This window comes from Sinocyclocheilus anshuiensis, unplaced genomic scaffold (assembly GCF_001515605.1).
Source record: "Sinocyclocheilus anshuiensis isolate Anshui unplaced genomic scaffold, SAMN03320099.WGS_v1.1 scaffold522, whole genome shotgun sequence".
NCBI lineage: Eukaryota > Metazoa > Chordata > Actinopteri > Cypriniformes > Cyprinidae > Sinocyclocheilus > Sinocyclocheilus anshuiensis.
Window position 1 is genome coordinate 586190 of NW_015544185.1, and position 13059 is coordinate 599248.

Sequence of the window (13059 nt, forward strand, 5' to 3'; positions counted from 1 at the left end):
GAGTCTGAAAAACAGTGAGATTGTTTTGGACAGAACGCAACATCAGCACGCCCAGGGACTTGAGCGTTCTCGGCACTCCTGATAAAGAAAGAGCTAGTAGTACAGCGGACAGCGGGAAAGTGGCCTGGATGTGGCTTATCAATGCAAAAAATTAAAACTAATACCATTTTTATACACCATGGGGCATTGAAAAACTTTATTGTAAGGTACTTCAAAGAACACCGTGGTGTTAAGATATTATAAACATTAACATCATGATTTTTTTTTTTTTTTTTTGAAAAACAGCTCTTAAATTCCAGACATGGCCTTATTAAGGAAGTGCAGCGTTAGTTCTCTCTCTCTCTCTCTCTCTCCCTTATGTCAACCGAGCCCCCTCTCGCTCTACCCTCTTCCCCACCCTGTGCTCCCAAGCACTCTGCCCAAATAAGGAGAGGTGAGCAAAGGATGAGGGGAGGGGGAGGGGGAGGAGGGAGGAGTGCTGAAAAATAATAATAAAATATATTTTTAAACAATAATTAAAATTACCAGTAAATATTAAAATTAAAATAAATAATTAAAATAAATTATATATGTATTTTATGATATATAATTTAATTATTTGATATTTATTTTAAATATTAAATAGTATTATAAATACTAAATATTTAGTAATTATTAAAGTAAATTACATATAAAAATACATAATTAAATAAATGTGTGTGTGTATATGTGACAATGTGTCGTACTTTGGTTAGTGAATAAAAACATTTTTTAATTAACAATGTGTGTGTGTGTGTATATATATATATATATATATATATATATATATATATATATATATATATTTCCTTCAGGACACAGTTTTGTGAATTTTAATTTATAACTTTTTTGCAATATATTATTTGCTACCACTGTGGGATTAAACACTTAAACGTGTGTGTGTGTGTGTGTGTATATATATATATATATATATATACACACACACACACACACACGTTTAAGTGTTTAATCCCACAGTGGTAGCAAATAATATATTGCAAAAAAGTTATAAATTAAAATTCACAAAACTGTGTCCTGAAGGAACAAAAAAAAAAAAAAATAAAGGAAAAAAAAAAAACTACCAGTTGCAAAACACACTGATGCAATGCCTTGCCAACAAAGAACAAAGTTTATTTTTAATACTAATTGCAACGAACATCTGGCAGAGCGTTCTCTCTCTATCTTACCCTTTCATCTTAAAGCAACTTTGCGAACATGAACTTCCAGTTTCTCTCAAAAAGAGACAGGGCAAGTGAGCAAGAATAAGGTCAGACGGACACAACTGCAAAACATCTGTTGCAAAACAAACACGCTCATCCTGCAACGCTGAAAGCCATTCAGCTCTTTGCGATGCAGCCAATGCAAAAACAAAAACTTAATTTTCCCATAAGGCAGCTGGGACTTAACTTTGAATGGCATGGCACACATATTCAGTCTGACACAGGCGCACAACCTCCTCTTTCCCGCCTCCTCTCTCTACCTTCCTGAACCAAACAGAGCTTTTAGTCAGTATATAATGCCAAAGAATTTCCATGTGGTCCAGGAATGTAAATAATGCAGTGAAAGCCATGCAGCGCACACATTCATTCAGATGCCCATTGAATGAACACAAGCCCTCCCTGCCCACTAGCAGAGCTCCAACACAGTACGTATTGTTGTCGGCTGAAGTACTGAGTTGGCTCCAGCCACGATTCTCTGGGTTCACCGGATTCCTCACGATCTCTGCAGGAGAAAGCCCAGGGAAACTTACTTCAGTATGATCTAATATCAATTACAAAACATGAACTTACAGCCAGTTTTTCCCCAAGCTGACACTTCAAACCATGGAATCTGGCATGGACTAACGGAGGAGTTTGGGGGTTGCCAAACTATTTTTACCAGAATCATAAAGACTTAGTCATTCGGCCGTTCCAGGAAAGGGGCACACTGATTGAGGTTTACTTGGTGGCCTTTTCGGATTTTCCTCTCAGAGAGGTTGTTTAAGACTCAAAAGTCAGACATTGTGGTCACACACAAGACGCACATGTACAAGAAACAGAGGACTGAACTAGAACTGTATGGTGATTTCATGACGTAGCACATCAAATCACACAGCTGATATAGATGTTTTCACTGCAGTTATGGTTTAAAGTGAAAAGATCTAGAAGATTAAAGTTTTAAAGAATATAAGCAATTACTTCAGCTTGTTGATTACATTTTAATAAACTGTAGTCTACCTATAATTTAGCAAGTATGCGTTGTATACTGTTGATGAAGAATAGCAATAAAGCTTGGTTTATGAAGAGACAAACTTGTGCCACCTAACTACATTTCCCATCATCATTCTCTGTGACAGGATGAGAGGGATAAAATACACAGATAAAACATCGATACACTTGTCTGCTTTGCATTAGCACTTACAAAAGCTCCCTGTCTTTGCCAGGAAGTGAAAAAGAATGAGAAATATGAAATCGTCCAGGAAGTCAATTTTATTTAAACCAAAACTACTAAAATAATCAATTATAAATAGTTGCATTTTGAAGCCAGTTTTGGTTATCAGCTTTAAAATATAATTTACATTTCAAAGCAGATAACCAATAACTACTGGGCTTATATAGATCTATATCATCTATATCTATAATATCAACCTAATATCAATCTGAAAAAAAATCTCCACGTGCTTCAAATGACGAACATCTTAGACAGTGGAAAACTACTTTTCAATAAAATAAAAAAAACATCCCAAAATCATTTAATAAATGTAGGCCTACTTTGAACTATTTGAACAAAATAAATGAATATATAAATAAATAAAAAGAAACTTAAAAGAAACTATATAATAAAAATTAATAAATAAAAATATAATTAAATGGACTTTTTAAAAAATAAACTAAAACTAGAATAAATATGATCACAACTAGAAATGTGATCATATTTATCAGTTTAGACATCATCCTATTTTACTTATCGGGTCAATACAGATTAAAGAGTCACATTTATCCTTAAAACGTTAAAAAAATGTTAAAAAGTCACATTTATTGGCCAATACCAAGAAAATGCTATGGAGGAGAGAAATCAAGTTTTAGGTTAATCAGAGAGAGATTCATGACTCAATCATGGGATTTAATCCAAATCTGGACTTTCCATCATCTCAAAACAAGAAGAGAAGTCATGGTGTTACAATCCCATTTATGTAAATGTGCTAGGATTCTCAAAGAAGCTCTCAACAGAACTCATCCTGCATCTCCACATCTTGGGTTTTATAAAGTCTCTTCCAGTCTCAGTAAGTCATCTTATCACATTTCAGGGTCTCCGCTAACTGTCAGAGGAGCGGAGGGACTTTCCAGCGCATGGAGCGAGCGTTGGAGTCCATCTGCGCCGTTAGTCATCCCAGGCGGACATTTTTTGGCGGGGAAACAAGCAAGTGGAGGATCCTGTCCAGGAGGGAGGTCTTCACGCTGTCCTGCCAGCTAAATAAGGGATGCAGGGGAAGTTAATGGGAGCCAACCCTAACGACCAGAACCTACCTTTTGTTTTTCCTTCTGTTGGACACTCATGTCAGATATGAAACCTAAACATAGAGATGTAGGAGAGCTGGAGAGATCTGAGCTAAGGTGTCATGACTACCCTGCACTCTTAAAAATAAAGGTTCTTTATGCCGAGTTCACACTGCACGATTTTAGCCCGATTTTTCACTCGCCGACAGGTTTTGCGAAATCGTCGACAAATGCCTGAAATCGGAGGCAAATCGATGCTCGCTCACACGAGTGACAATCACGCAGTGTGAATTATCAAAGATGCGATCTGAGAGAATCGCTGACACCCGTGAAATATTTGGCATGCTAAATATCTGGAGCTGTCGGCGATTCCCGGCGATCACATCGGCGATGACCTACAGCCAATGAGAGAGCACGATACAGGGCAGCGGGAAGTTCGGGGAGGAGTTATATGAAACGTAGTTTGCGGACCAGTGTTGCCAAATCCGCGATTGCCGCCGCTTGTTTTTCATGTCAGCAGGTTGAAGCGACCCCAATAACATGATATTTAGGCCCTGGAATGTGAATTGCACCAGGAGAACCCCGCCAAAAATATGTGTATTTTACCCCCCGTACGCAATTTTTACTGGGAGACCCCCTTGAAAGCAATTGGGCTATTTTCAGGCTAGTTTTGAGTAGCAATTGGGCGGGTTTTGTAGCGAAAACCTGGCAACCCTGCACCAGACAGAGTTATCGGTGATTCTCCCTATTGTAAAGTCATGCAGTGCGTAACCTCCTGTCGTCGTTCCATCGTGCAGTGTGAACACAGCAACAACTGAATGCTGCCCCAGATAGTCGTTCGGTGTGAAACCAACAGTGATGCGACGTCTTTGAAAATCGTGCAGTGTGAACTCGGCATTAGTGACATCAACATGAAGAACCTTTAGAGTTTTAAAATGTTCTTCACTCTTAAAAATAAAGGGGTTTCTTCAGCAATACCATAGAAGAACCATTTTGGCTCCCCAAAGAACCTTTCAGTGAACAGTTCTTAAAAGAACCATTTCTTTTCCTAGTTCCTATGCTTTTTCCACTATATTGTCTTAAAAATAAAGGCTCTTTATTGGCACTGGTGGTGCAACCTTTCTATTCCACAAACAGTGGGGAAAAAATGTGGTTCCTTTAAGAACTGTTCACTGAAAGGTTCTTTGAGGAACCTAAAATGGTTCTTCTGTGACATTGCTTTGAAAACCCCCTTTTGGAACCTTTATTTTTAAGAGTGAAGGCAAAATGACCAAGAATTGAAGTATTTACAAGAGCGAGAATTGCCTTTTTTAGTATTCGAACTAATGCACGAAGCTCTTTCAACAAATGTCCTCCAACTGTTTTTTCCTGTCGAACGCAGCTCAGAATGTGAGATTTGTTAGGAAACTGTTGCAGCTGGAACACTTGTTGGCAATAGTCGCCCCTGGGGAGCGTATCCCTCCGGGCAGCCTCCACAACACACCCACCCTTCACTCACGCAAGAGCGTACACACCGAATACTCTTCAGTGTATTCGGCTCCTTCTCGAAAACACACACACACACACAGTCAGCAGTGAGAGAACAACAGGGCTGGACAAGTGTAGTAGCAGCTGCTGGTTGGGTTCAGATAACAGATAAAGACATTTAGAGCGTCTCCTTCTCTTCTTCTCATTGTCCGGCACTGATTTCCAACTACGGCCAAAAGCACATGAATCGCACTTCCTGCTGGAGAGGAAACTCATGTCAGATCATCCCGTACTAGTATGATTCATCAAAGCAGAAGATAACCTCTTAAACAAGGCTGAGAGAGTATGACTCAATCTATTCTTGGGAAGTTGCATCTTCCCAGCATCAATTTTGCCTTTTGTGGCTGGCAAATGAGGATCATTAGAAAGCAATAAGCAAAAAAAAACAAAACACTGATTTATTTGGCAAAGCATACTGTATATGCAAATCTGATGGGTGGGTTAATCAAAATCTGAGAATGTGATTGGTTCAAGCTTTTTTTTTTTCACACTTCAGCGTCTGTTCACATGATCGTCGCAGCAGTCCAAGTCTGAACATGTCTGAAGGAACGGATATACGTGGGCCCAAGAGTGACAAATGTAGGCATACCTGCCATTCGTTCTAGTCTGTTTCTCTTTCTTAGCTCGTTGGCTTTGATGGTCTACACACTGTTTATGGCCTTCAGACCCAAGGCCACACACCGGGAACGGACCATCATAAAACCTATGGGTGGCCAACTAGAGGAACAACCTTGGAAGATCAATTTAGTTTGACTAGAACAACATAGGCTACTTGACGTTTTGTGAAAAGCCTAAAAAAATATTCAATAGAAATCAGCATACAACAAATGTATATTAAATTACAAAATGTGGCTATGAGCCTAGCCTGTGTGGCCTTGATCTCAGAAGTTAAAAAACAGCATTTGATGGAGGTTAATATAAAACAACACAAAGAAAAAAAGGAATGCACCAATATTAAAATTCTGGGAAAAAATGATGGTCATGTTATGGCCAATAATCAATAAATAGCCAGTATTAAATATTATTTCCAGATAATATATAATATTTCTATATACTATCTATTTAGTTTATTCTATGTCTAAATACATTTTAAAAACTAAAAATAAACCATTTAAAATGTTAATTAGGCATCAGAACTTCAGTGTACAGTATGAACAAAATTAATGCTCATTTTGAGATTTGATAAGATTAAACTTGAAGTTAGATAAACTTGAAATTAGCATCAGATGACGACAAAAGAAAACGAAAATATGAAAGGGAAATTTGCATGCATTGCCCAATATTGATGATAATGATGAATTTTAAAAATCTAAGTGGCAAAAAAATGTGTATGGTACCGATAAATTGGTACCATTTGAAAAGAAATGGAGTCAGCATTTAATACGCTACACAAATGCATCTCAATGCATGTGCAGCCCCATTGTACACACTTAATATACATTCTTGCACTACTGCTGCATTAAAAAAAAAAAAACTACTACTAGTGATAGTTGGGTGATAGTTACCAATAAATATTTGCGGTATTAAACCAGATGCATTTTCATTCAGGTACCGTAGTTAGCTACAAACACGCTAACAGTTTAAACGTTAAACATTGCTCAGTAGAAAAAAAATACAGTACTAATCTAATGAGACCTAAAGCAATATCATTTACATTTGGACACGTCAGAACAATGCATGATCAAGTTTGTTTAGCTAGCAATTTCTGCCTACACGTAATTGCTTAGATATGTTCAGAGCCTCAGATGTAATCATGTTTGATAGCATTTAACCAAGTCCTGCAGGTCAGAGCTCTCACTTCCAGCAACTAATAGTGAGTTTTTGTTTAAAAGTCAGTGGCGAGAGATTGCTTCAACACCCTTCCAAGACTATCAGCTTGTCTGAGAGAGGAAACCTTTTTGGTCTCAGCACATCTCTTTTGCATACTATCTCTTTCTACCATTCTCCAACTCCCCAATCACTTTCATTCACCCGCTTGCTTTCTCTCCCTCTCTGTGTTTAGCTCTAATAAATTCTACCCTTCTCCTCCAATAACTTCCTCTTACTTCCTCTCTGGCTCGGCACTCAGGAAACAATCAGACCTGTTGAAGAGCCTGTGAGAGAGAGCTGCTCGACAGATGAGAAAAAAAAAAATTACTAAGAGTGAAATTAGGAATAAATGGCTCTTACTCAACTAAAATGACTCTTTACATGAACAGAAGCACCTCATGGAAATAACCCTTGATGCATACGAGACAGCTACACATGAATCTCTGAGATATTAACGGTTCCTGATTTTTGACATTATCCACCAGGGTGACTTTCCAGGACGGCCGTCTGCTCTCAGATCTCTCCATATGGTTTACTCTAGTCCTGATTCAGTCAGCAGAGGAAAGACTGACACAAAGAGCACCGCGTGTGCCAGAGGACTCGCTCGAACATCTGATTCAGCACTTTCCGCGGAAAATCGTCAGGCGAATTTGTGAAGGAGTGCTCTTGCCTGACTTGGTCATTTAGTGGCTGAGGCAGGGGCTCGAGCCAAACCCCACGAAGACCGAAAAGACATGCATAAAGAGACAAACACTCAATAGGACTCTTGGGATGGCAGAGAGAAAGAGGCCCCATGTGCTGATCTCTGAGTCACACATCTATGCCAAAAACAGAGGAAGACATACACAACCTCATGCATTGACAAAGATTTGGTGTAGAAACAATTTTCATCTAGAATAATTACAAAGAAAGGCAACACACTATTTAAAAATGAAATTTTAACAGAAATAGTATGAAAGACTGAAATAGTATGTTCTTGTAAAATATACTCCAAAACTCTGTTTTATTTACTTTAAAAAAATCTTTTTTTTTTTTACAGTGTACAAATTAAATTTGCAATCTGATTTCTTGAGTATTAAAATGAGATTAAAAGCTTTCTTAGAGATTTCCAAATCAAATATGGCAAATTTTTAACTTCAAAACTAGAGTAGATGCATTTGACGATATAATCAAAACAAAACCAGATTTTTATATTTTTGTTAAGAAAAGTATGTGGCTCTTGCAAAACACAATGCTAGGGTGTTTTGGGTAATTGCTAGGTAGTAATGTACTGGTCCAAGTCGAAGAGTCCCTCATTCAATGTAAATTTAGGGGAATTTTTCATCCCTTTCATTATATGCAAGTTGAAAATCATAAGTCTGTTCCCTGACACTAATACCACACATTTCTTTAATATGCCGCATTATATGAGACATCATCAATCTCCGTAGCACAAATGGTGTGAGACGAGTTACACATCAAAATCAAAAGGGTGGTTCACTCACAAATGATAATTCTGTCATCATTTATTCACCCACATGTCTTGACTTACTTTCTTCTGTGAAAAAAAATGATATTTCAAAAACTAAATGGGGTTCAAAAAAAATATTGAATTTTTCAAAATATCTTCCATAAGTCAGACAGGTTTGGAACAACATGTGTGAGTAAATTCCATTAACACTTAGGTTTTTTTTAAATGACTAATCCTAAGTATGAGCACTAAGTATAAGTTAATTCATAATGTGATATGACATGACGAAAACAGCAACAATGTTCACTGTAATGATTATCACACTCTGATAACCATCACATGAAAGAGCTTCTTAACAAAGAATGACAAATAAAAGCAACCACTAGACAGAAGGCCAAAAATACTCAGCTTGCCTTCCTTTTTCCAATTCAGATTATTAGATTAGATAGCATAGCTATAGCATTAGCATAGCTGACTGCCGTGTGAACCCCGGTGCACTGCCACAAACAGTTGGTTTCAAGAACAACTGGAAAGTTTAGCAACTTCAGACAGACAGACACAAAGGCTACACTGTTCTAGCCCACAGCTCGCCCCTCCCTCGAGTCGCAAACGGCCACGGAGAAGACAAAAAGTCTTATCTGCCAATGCCTCGCGCAGGAATTGCATGTAAACAAGTGTCCCGAGAGCGGGCATTAATTTTCAGCGCAATGTAAACACGCTTTCATAGGCCGCCTCTCCATCATAATTAATAAAGCATAGCGACACGTTGTGTGTGCCTTGGCTTGTGTCTTGCCGCAGGCTCCTTCGTGGAAAAGGACTTTAATTTGAAAGGGAAAAATTTAATTTTGGGGAACTGAACACCGTATAAAATGTTTCCTTCTGCAAACACGGAGCGGTGAGGAGGCCAGACGGCAGTGCATCATGCGAGATGTTCTCTCTCTCAAATGCTTGAAAACGCACACAGCTAGATATTTGTTCAGAGCTCTGTTGACAGACAGGTAAGTGGTCACCATTTGGAGAGCCACTTCTGCGGCGGGTGCTAAAAGGCCGCTTCAGTCCGCACAAATGGAAAGAGGCTCATTACGCTCTCAGCTGGGCCCTTAACACAAACCAGCTAAAGGAACTGTCAACTGGCCAGCAACGTAAACACATATGGCACAAACAATCTGCTCCGATTGTACACGCTTGATCTCTTAAGGAGGATACGCTCTGGACTTTCTGCATCAAGAGCCACTAGAAATGCCTTGGAGATGATTGTAAATTTCAGGACCTGTTTGGGGACGGGATTGAGAGCTCAGAGCAAGAACAAACAAATCATTAAAACTGATTTGTTAGCTTATTAAACAGTAAAGCTCTATTTAACGCGAGAGAGCAAAAGCAGACGTTGAAATGATGCGTCCTCGCTCGGCAAAGCCTGACAGTGGAGGGAGTTCAGGGTTCGTTTGTGATGTCTGAAAAAAAAAAATGAGAACAGCAAATTTGCAGCTGAACAACAAATGTGGCATAAACATGCGGCATCTGTTTAAATTCACCAAAAAAAAGTATGTTTGCTTAAAATGTGTTGCCCTCAAAACAACCAGGAAAATGTTTTTACAATTGTGTATAAACTAATATTTAAAAAATCACCTCCGTTCCAATGCAAACCTGGTCAATGGAAAAAACATGCTCCGTTTCAGAATTCTGTGTAAAACAATACTTTCATTTCAGAAATGTGCTTTTGTAATCTTTAACTTGTATTATGTGTAAATTCAGCATTATATAATCCATGCCTTGTGATCTTCAATATTGGAAACTGAAAATCGCATAAGGGACAGCTAACACTAATACTAGCGGGCTTGAGCTTACATATTTACCCGAGGAATATTTTTTTCAAAAGACATTTCCGTACCGCGGATGCTTACAGTAAAGTGACTTACATATCACGTAAGAGGCAAATACCAGGACAGGTTGCCTGGAGTGCATGTCACAAGCCAAACTAGACTAAACTTCCTGTAACCGACTTAGTTAAGAAGCCGAGACATTTAGTAAAGAAGCCGAACCTCCGATGTGGGGTTCATTTGTTGTTGATCAGATAATGGGGTTGGGGTAACATCTCAATTAGGGGTGTGCGATATTGACAAAAAATGATATCTCGATATTTTATGGGATTTTATCGATAACGATAATTAGACAATATTTTGCTGAGTGTGTTATTGTGCTGGTACCTTAAGGACTGCCGAAGACAGCTGACTCCTAATGTTTTTACAGACGATATATATCGCACACCCCTAATCTCAATACATTTATGAGATGTTTTGGACTCACGAGCAAGAAGAAGATTTGGCTGAGATCTGGCTCAAAATCTAAATGTAAACCAAAAAATTGGAGAAAATAAACTGGAGTACAATTTAGTTACTTTCACTTTTGACTAAACAAAAACCACCATAACATCTGGTCTACGTACAGTCTCTTTAAGGAGCTACAACAACAATCACTTCTGAACACAACCCGACCTATATCTAGCTATATTTCAAACTTTTTTTGAGAAGCCCAACCTTTCTAAAATGAGGTAAAACATAAGACAACCTAATCAAGCAGCTGAACCTGAAGAGGCAGTTTGGGCTGAACTGATTAAGTTCAACCTGAAGTGCAGCATTTCTGTTCAACGAAACCTGTCCATTAATAGTAACTCAGAGGAACAATAAAAATGTGCAGAGCATCATTAAAAACACTTACATATGCATGGAGCAAACTAAAAACGAATTTACATATTCATGAGGAGGACAGAACTCAAAATACTTGGGTCTCACCAACTAACCCTGGGGGACAAAAAACAGTAAATGGCAAATTCAGACAGATGAGATGAAAATGTTTGATAAAATGAGAATTCATTAACCCGCTTGTTGTCCTAAGAAACTGCATCCTCCTGGGATCCCTCAGTCAAATTTGTGATACTTTAAAAAAAATCAAATTCACGAGGGTCTAAAAACACTCATTAATGTTTAAATTAGGGAGGTGCTTAATCTGCTTACAGATTTTTTTTTATTATTTCATAGATTCACAGAAACTATTTAAAGCTGAATAACATCTTAAAGACCAAAGGCCATGATTGGTTCTTCAACAAATTTGACCATAAAGACCAAACGATTTTCACGGTTTGTATCGTGAAAAGCGCTATACAAATAAATGTGAATTGAATTAAATGATGAGAAAAGGCTATTTTCATTTAAAACACATTTAGACAAAACTGTTTTTATTTTTTGTTTAGATATTCTTGAAAACGTCACAAAGTCAGGATAGGACACCAAAGAGGGTCAAAATTCTCTTTAAACCATAGAAGGGTTAAAGGGGTCATATGATGCTGCTAAAAAGAACATTATTTTGTGTATTTGGTGTAATGAAATGTGTTTATGCGGTTTCAAGTTCAAAAAACACATTATTTTCCACATACTGTACATTATTGTTTCTCCTCTATGCCCCGCCTTTTTGAAAAAGAGAAAGGGAAAATTGAAATCGCATCATATGACCCCTTTAATATCGAAACGCTCAATCTGAGCTGTTTGGGCGGGAAGATCACTCAACGTCACTGCTTTACCTGAGGAACCAAAATAGTTTTTAATTCAAAAAAAAAAAAAAACGTCATTATAGTATAACAGAGAGTTTACAGACATTAAGATAACAAAAGTCCATACAAAAACATACAAATATTTAATTCGGTTTTGATATTCAATATGAAAAGTGCCTGAAGGCAAATATGACAGTTTCCAAAGTAATCAGTTATCATATCAAGCAGTTTTACAATAAATTTTTTTACGCTATTTCTATAGGTTAAGTCAGTTTAACTCTTCACAATCATTTTTTCACTTCACATGCACTCTAAACAAATGCTGGGTTGTTTCAACCCAACTTTGGGTAAAATATAGACTAACCCAAATGTTGGGAATGGGATACATTTTTAAATTAAGTTTTTAACCCAGCACTTGGGTTAGTCCATATTTGACCCAAGGTTGGGATGAAACAACCCAGCATTTTTTTAGAGTGTGTAATGAAAAAAACATAACTTTGTAAATGAACAACATAACTTTTAATGCATATACTTCTCTGCTCTTAAACTCACCTCACTAATAACCTCACAGAAATCAGTAAATATTAAATCCAGTAAACGTATTGAGCCTGTCAAGTGAAACAAACATAGTCAGACTTACCTGATAACGTAGAAAAAGGGGTGAGCGATCTCTCCAAACACTTCTGTCGCTTCTCTCTGACAATTCTCTGGAACAACAAAACTTCTTTCCTTATTTTCAATCACAAGTGTTTGGGAAATGCTGCTATGCGAGTAACTAAGAGCCTGTGCAGACGAGCAGGACATTTTCGACGTGCAATAATGGAAGCGTTAGTTGCGATAATGTATCTAACTTAAAAGTCTAATTCAAAGGCAAAAAGTTCTGGGCTATCGCACTAAAATCGGCTCCCTCGCTCTCACACACGCACAATTATAGCATATCCACACGGAATTCTGTCCCTCATCCCACCCAACGCAGGGAGTTCCGAGGAAAAATGCGAAATATGACAAAGATCTGAAAACTTCGCTAGAGCGGCATGAAAAACGCGACCAGACAAAGGGAACGAGTGAATCTAAAACTCACCTTTATTGGCAAACACCTCTACCGATAGAACTGGACGAGGTTTATTTCTTTAAAGTTATATTTATCTTGGTGCTCTGTTGTTTTTAGTAATATTTCTCCCGGTTTGACAGTAAAGGTGGAATGCGAAGTATGGGTTTGGTATGAAATTCACGCA

The 13059-nt window shown here is 37.8% G+C and overlaps 1 protein-coding gene across 6 annotated transcripts in view; it reads right to left on the minus strand.

Moving 5' to 3' along the window:
* The window catches only part of LOC107696449 (transcriptional enhancer factor TEF-5-like), a 39798-nt gene extending 26739 nt beyond the window's left edge, over positions 1–13059 (minus strand). For all 6 annotated transcript variants that reach the window (XM_016496784.1, XM_016496782.1, XM_016496780.1 and 3 more), the window contains exons 1-2: positions 12906–13059; positions 12465–12531 (exon numbers count right to left, since the gene is read on the minus strand). The gene's annotated coding sequence lies outside the window, so the exon portion shown is untranslated. The remainder of the gene's footprint in view (positions 1–12464; positions 12532–12905) is intronic.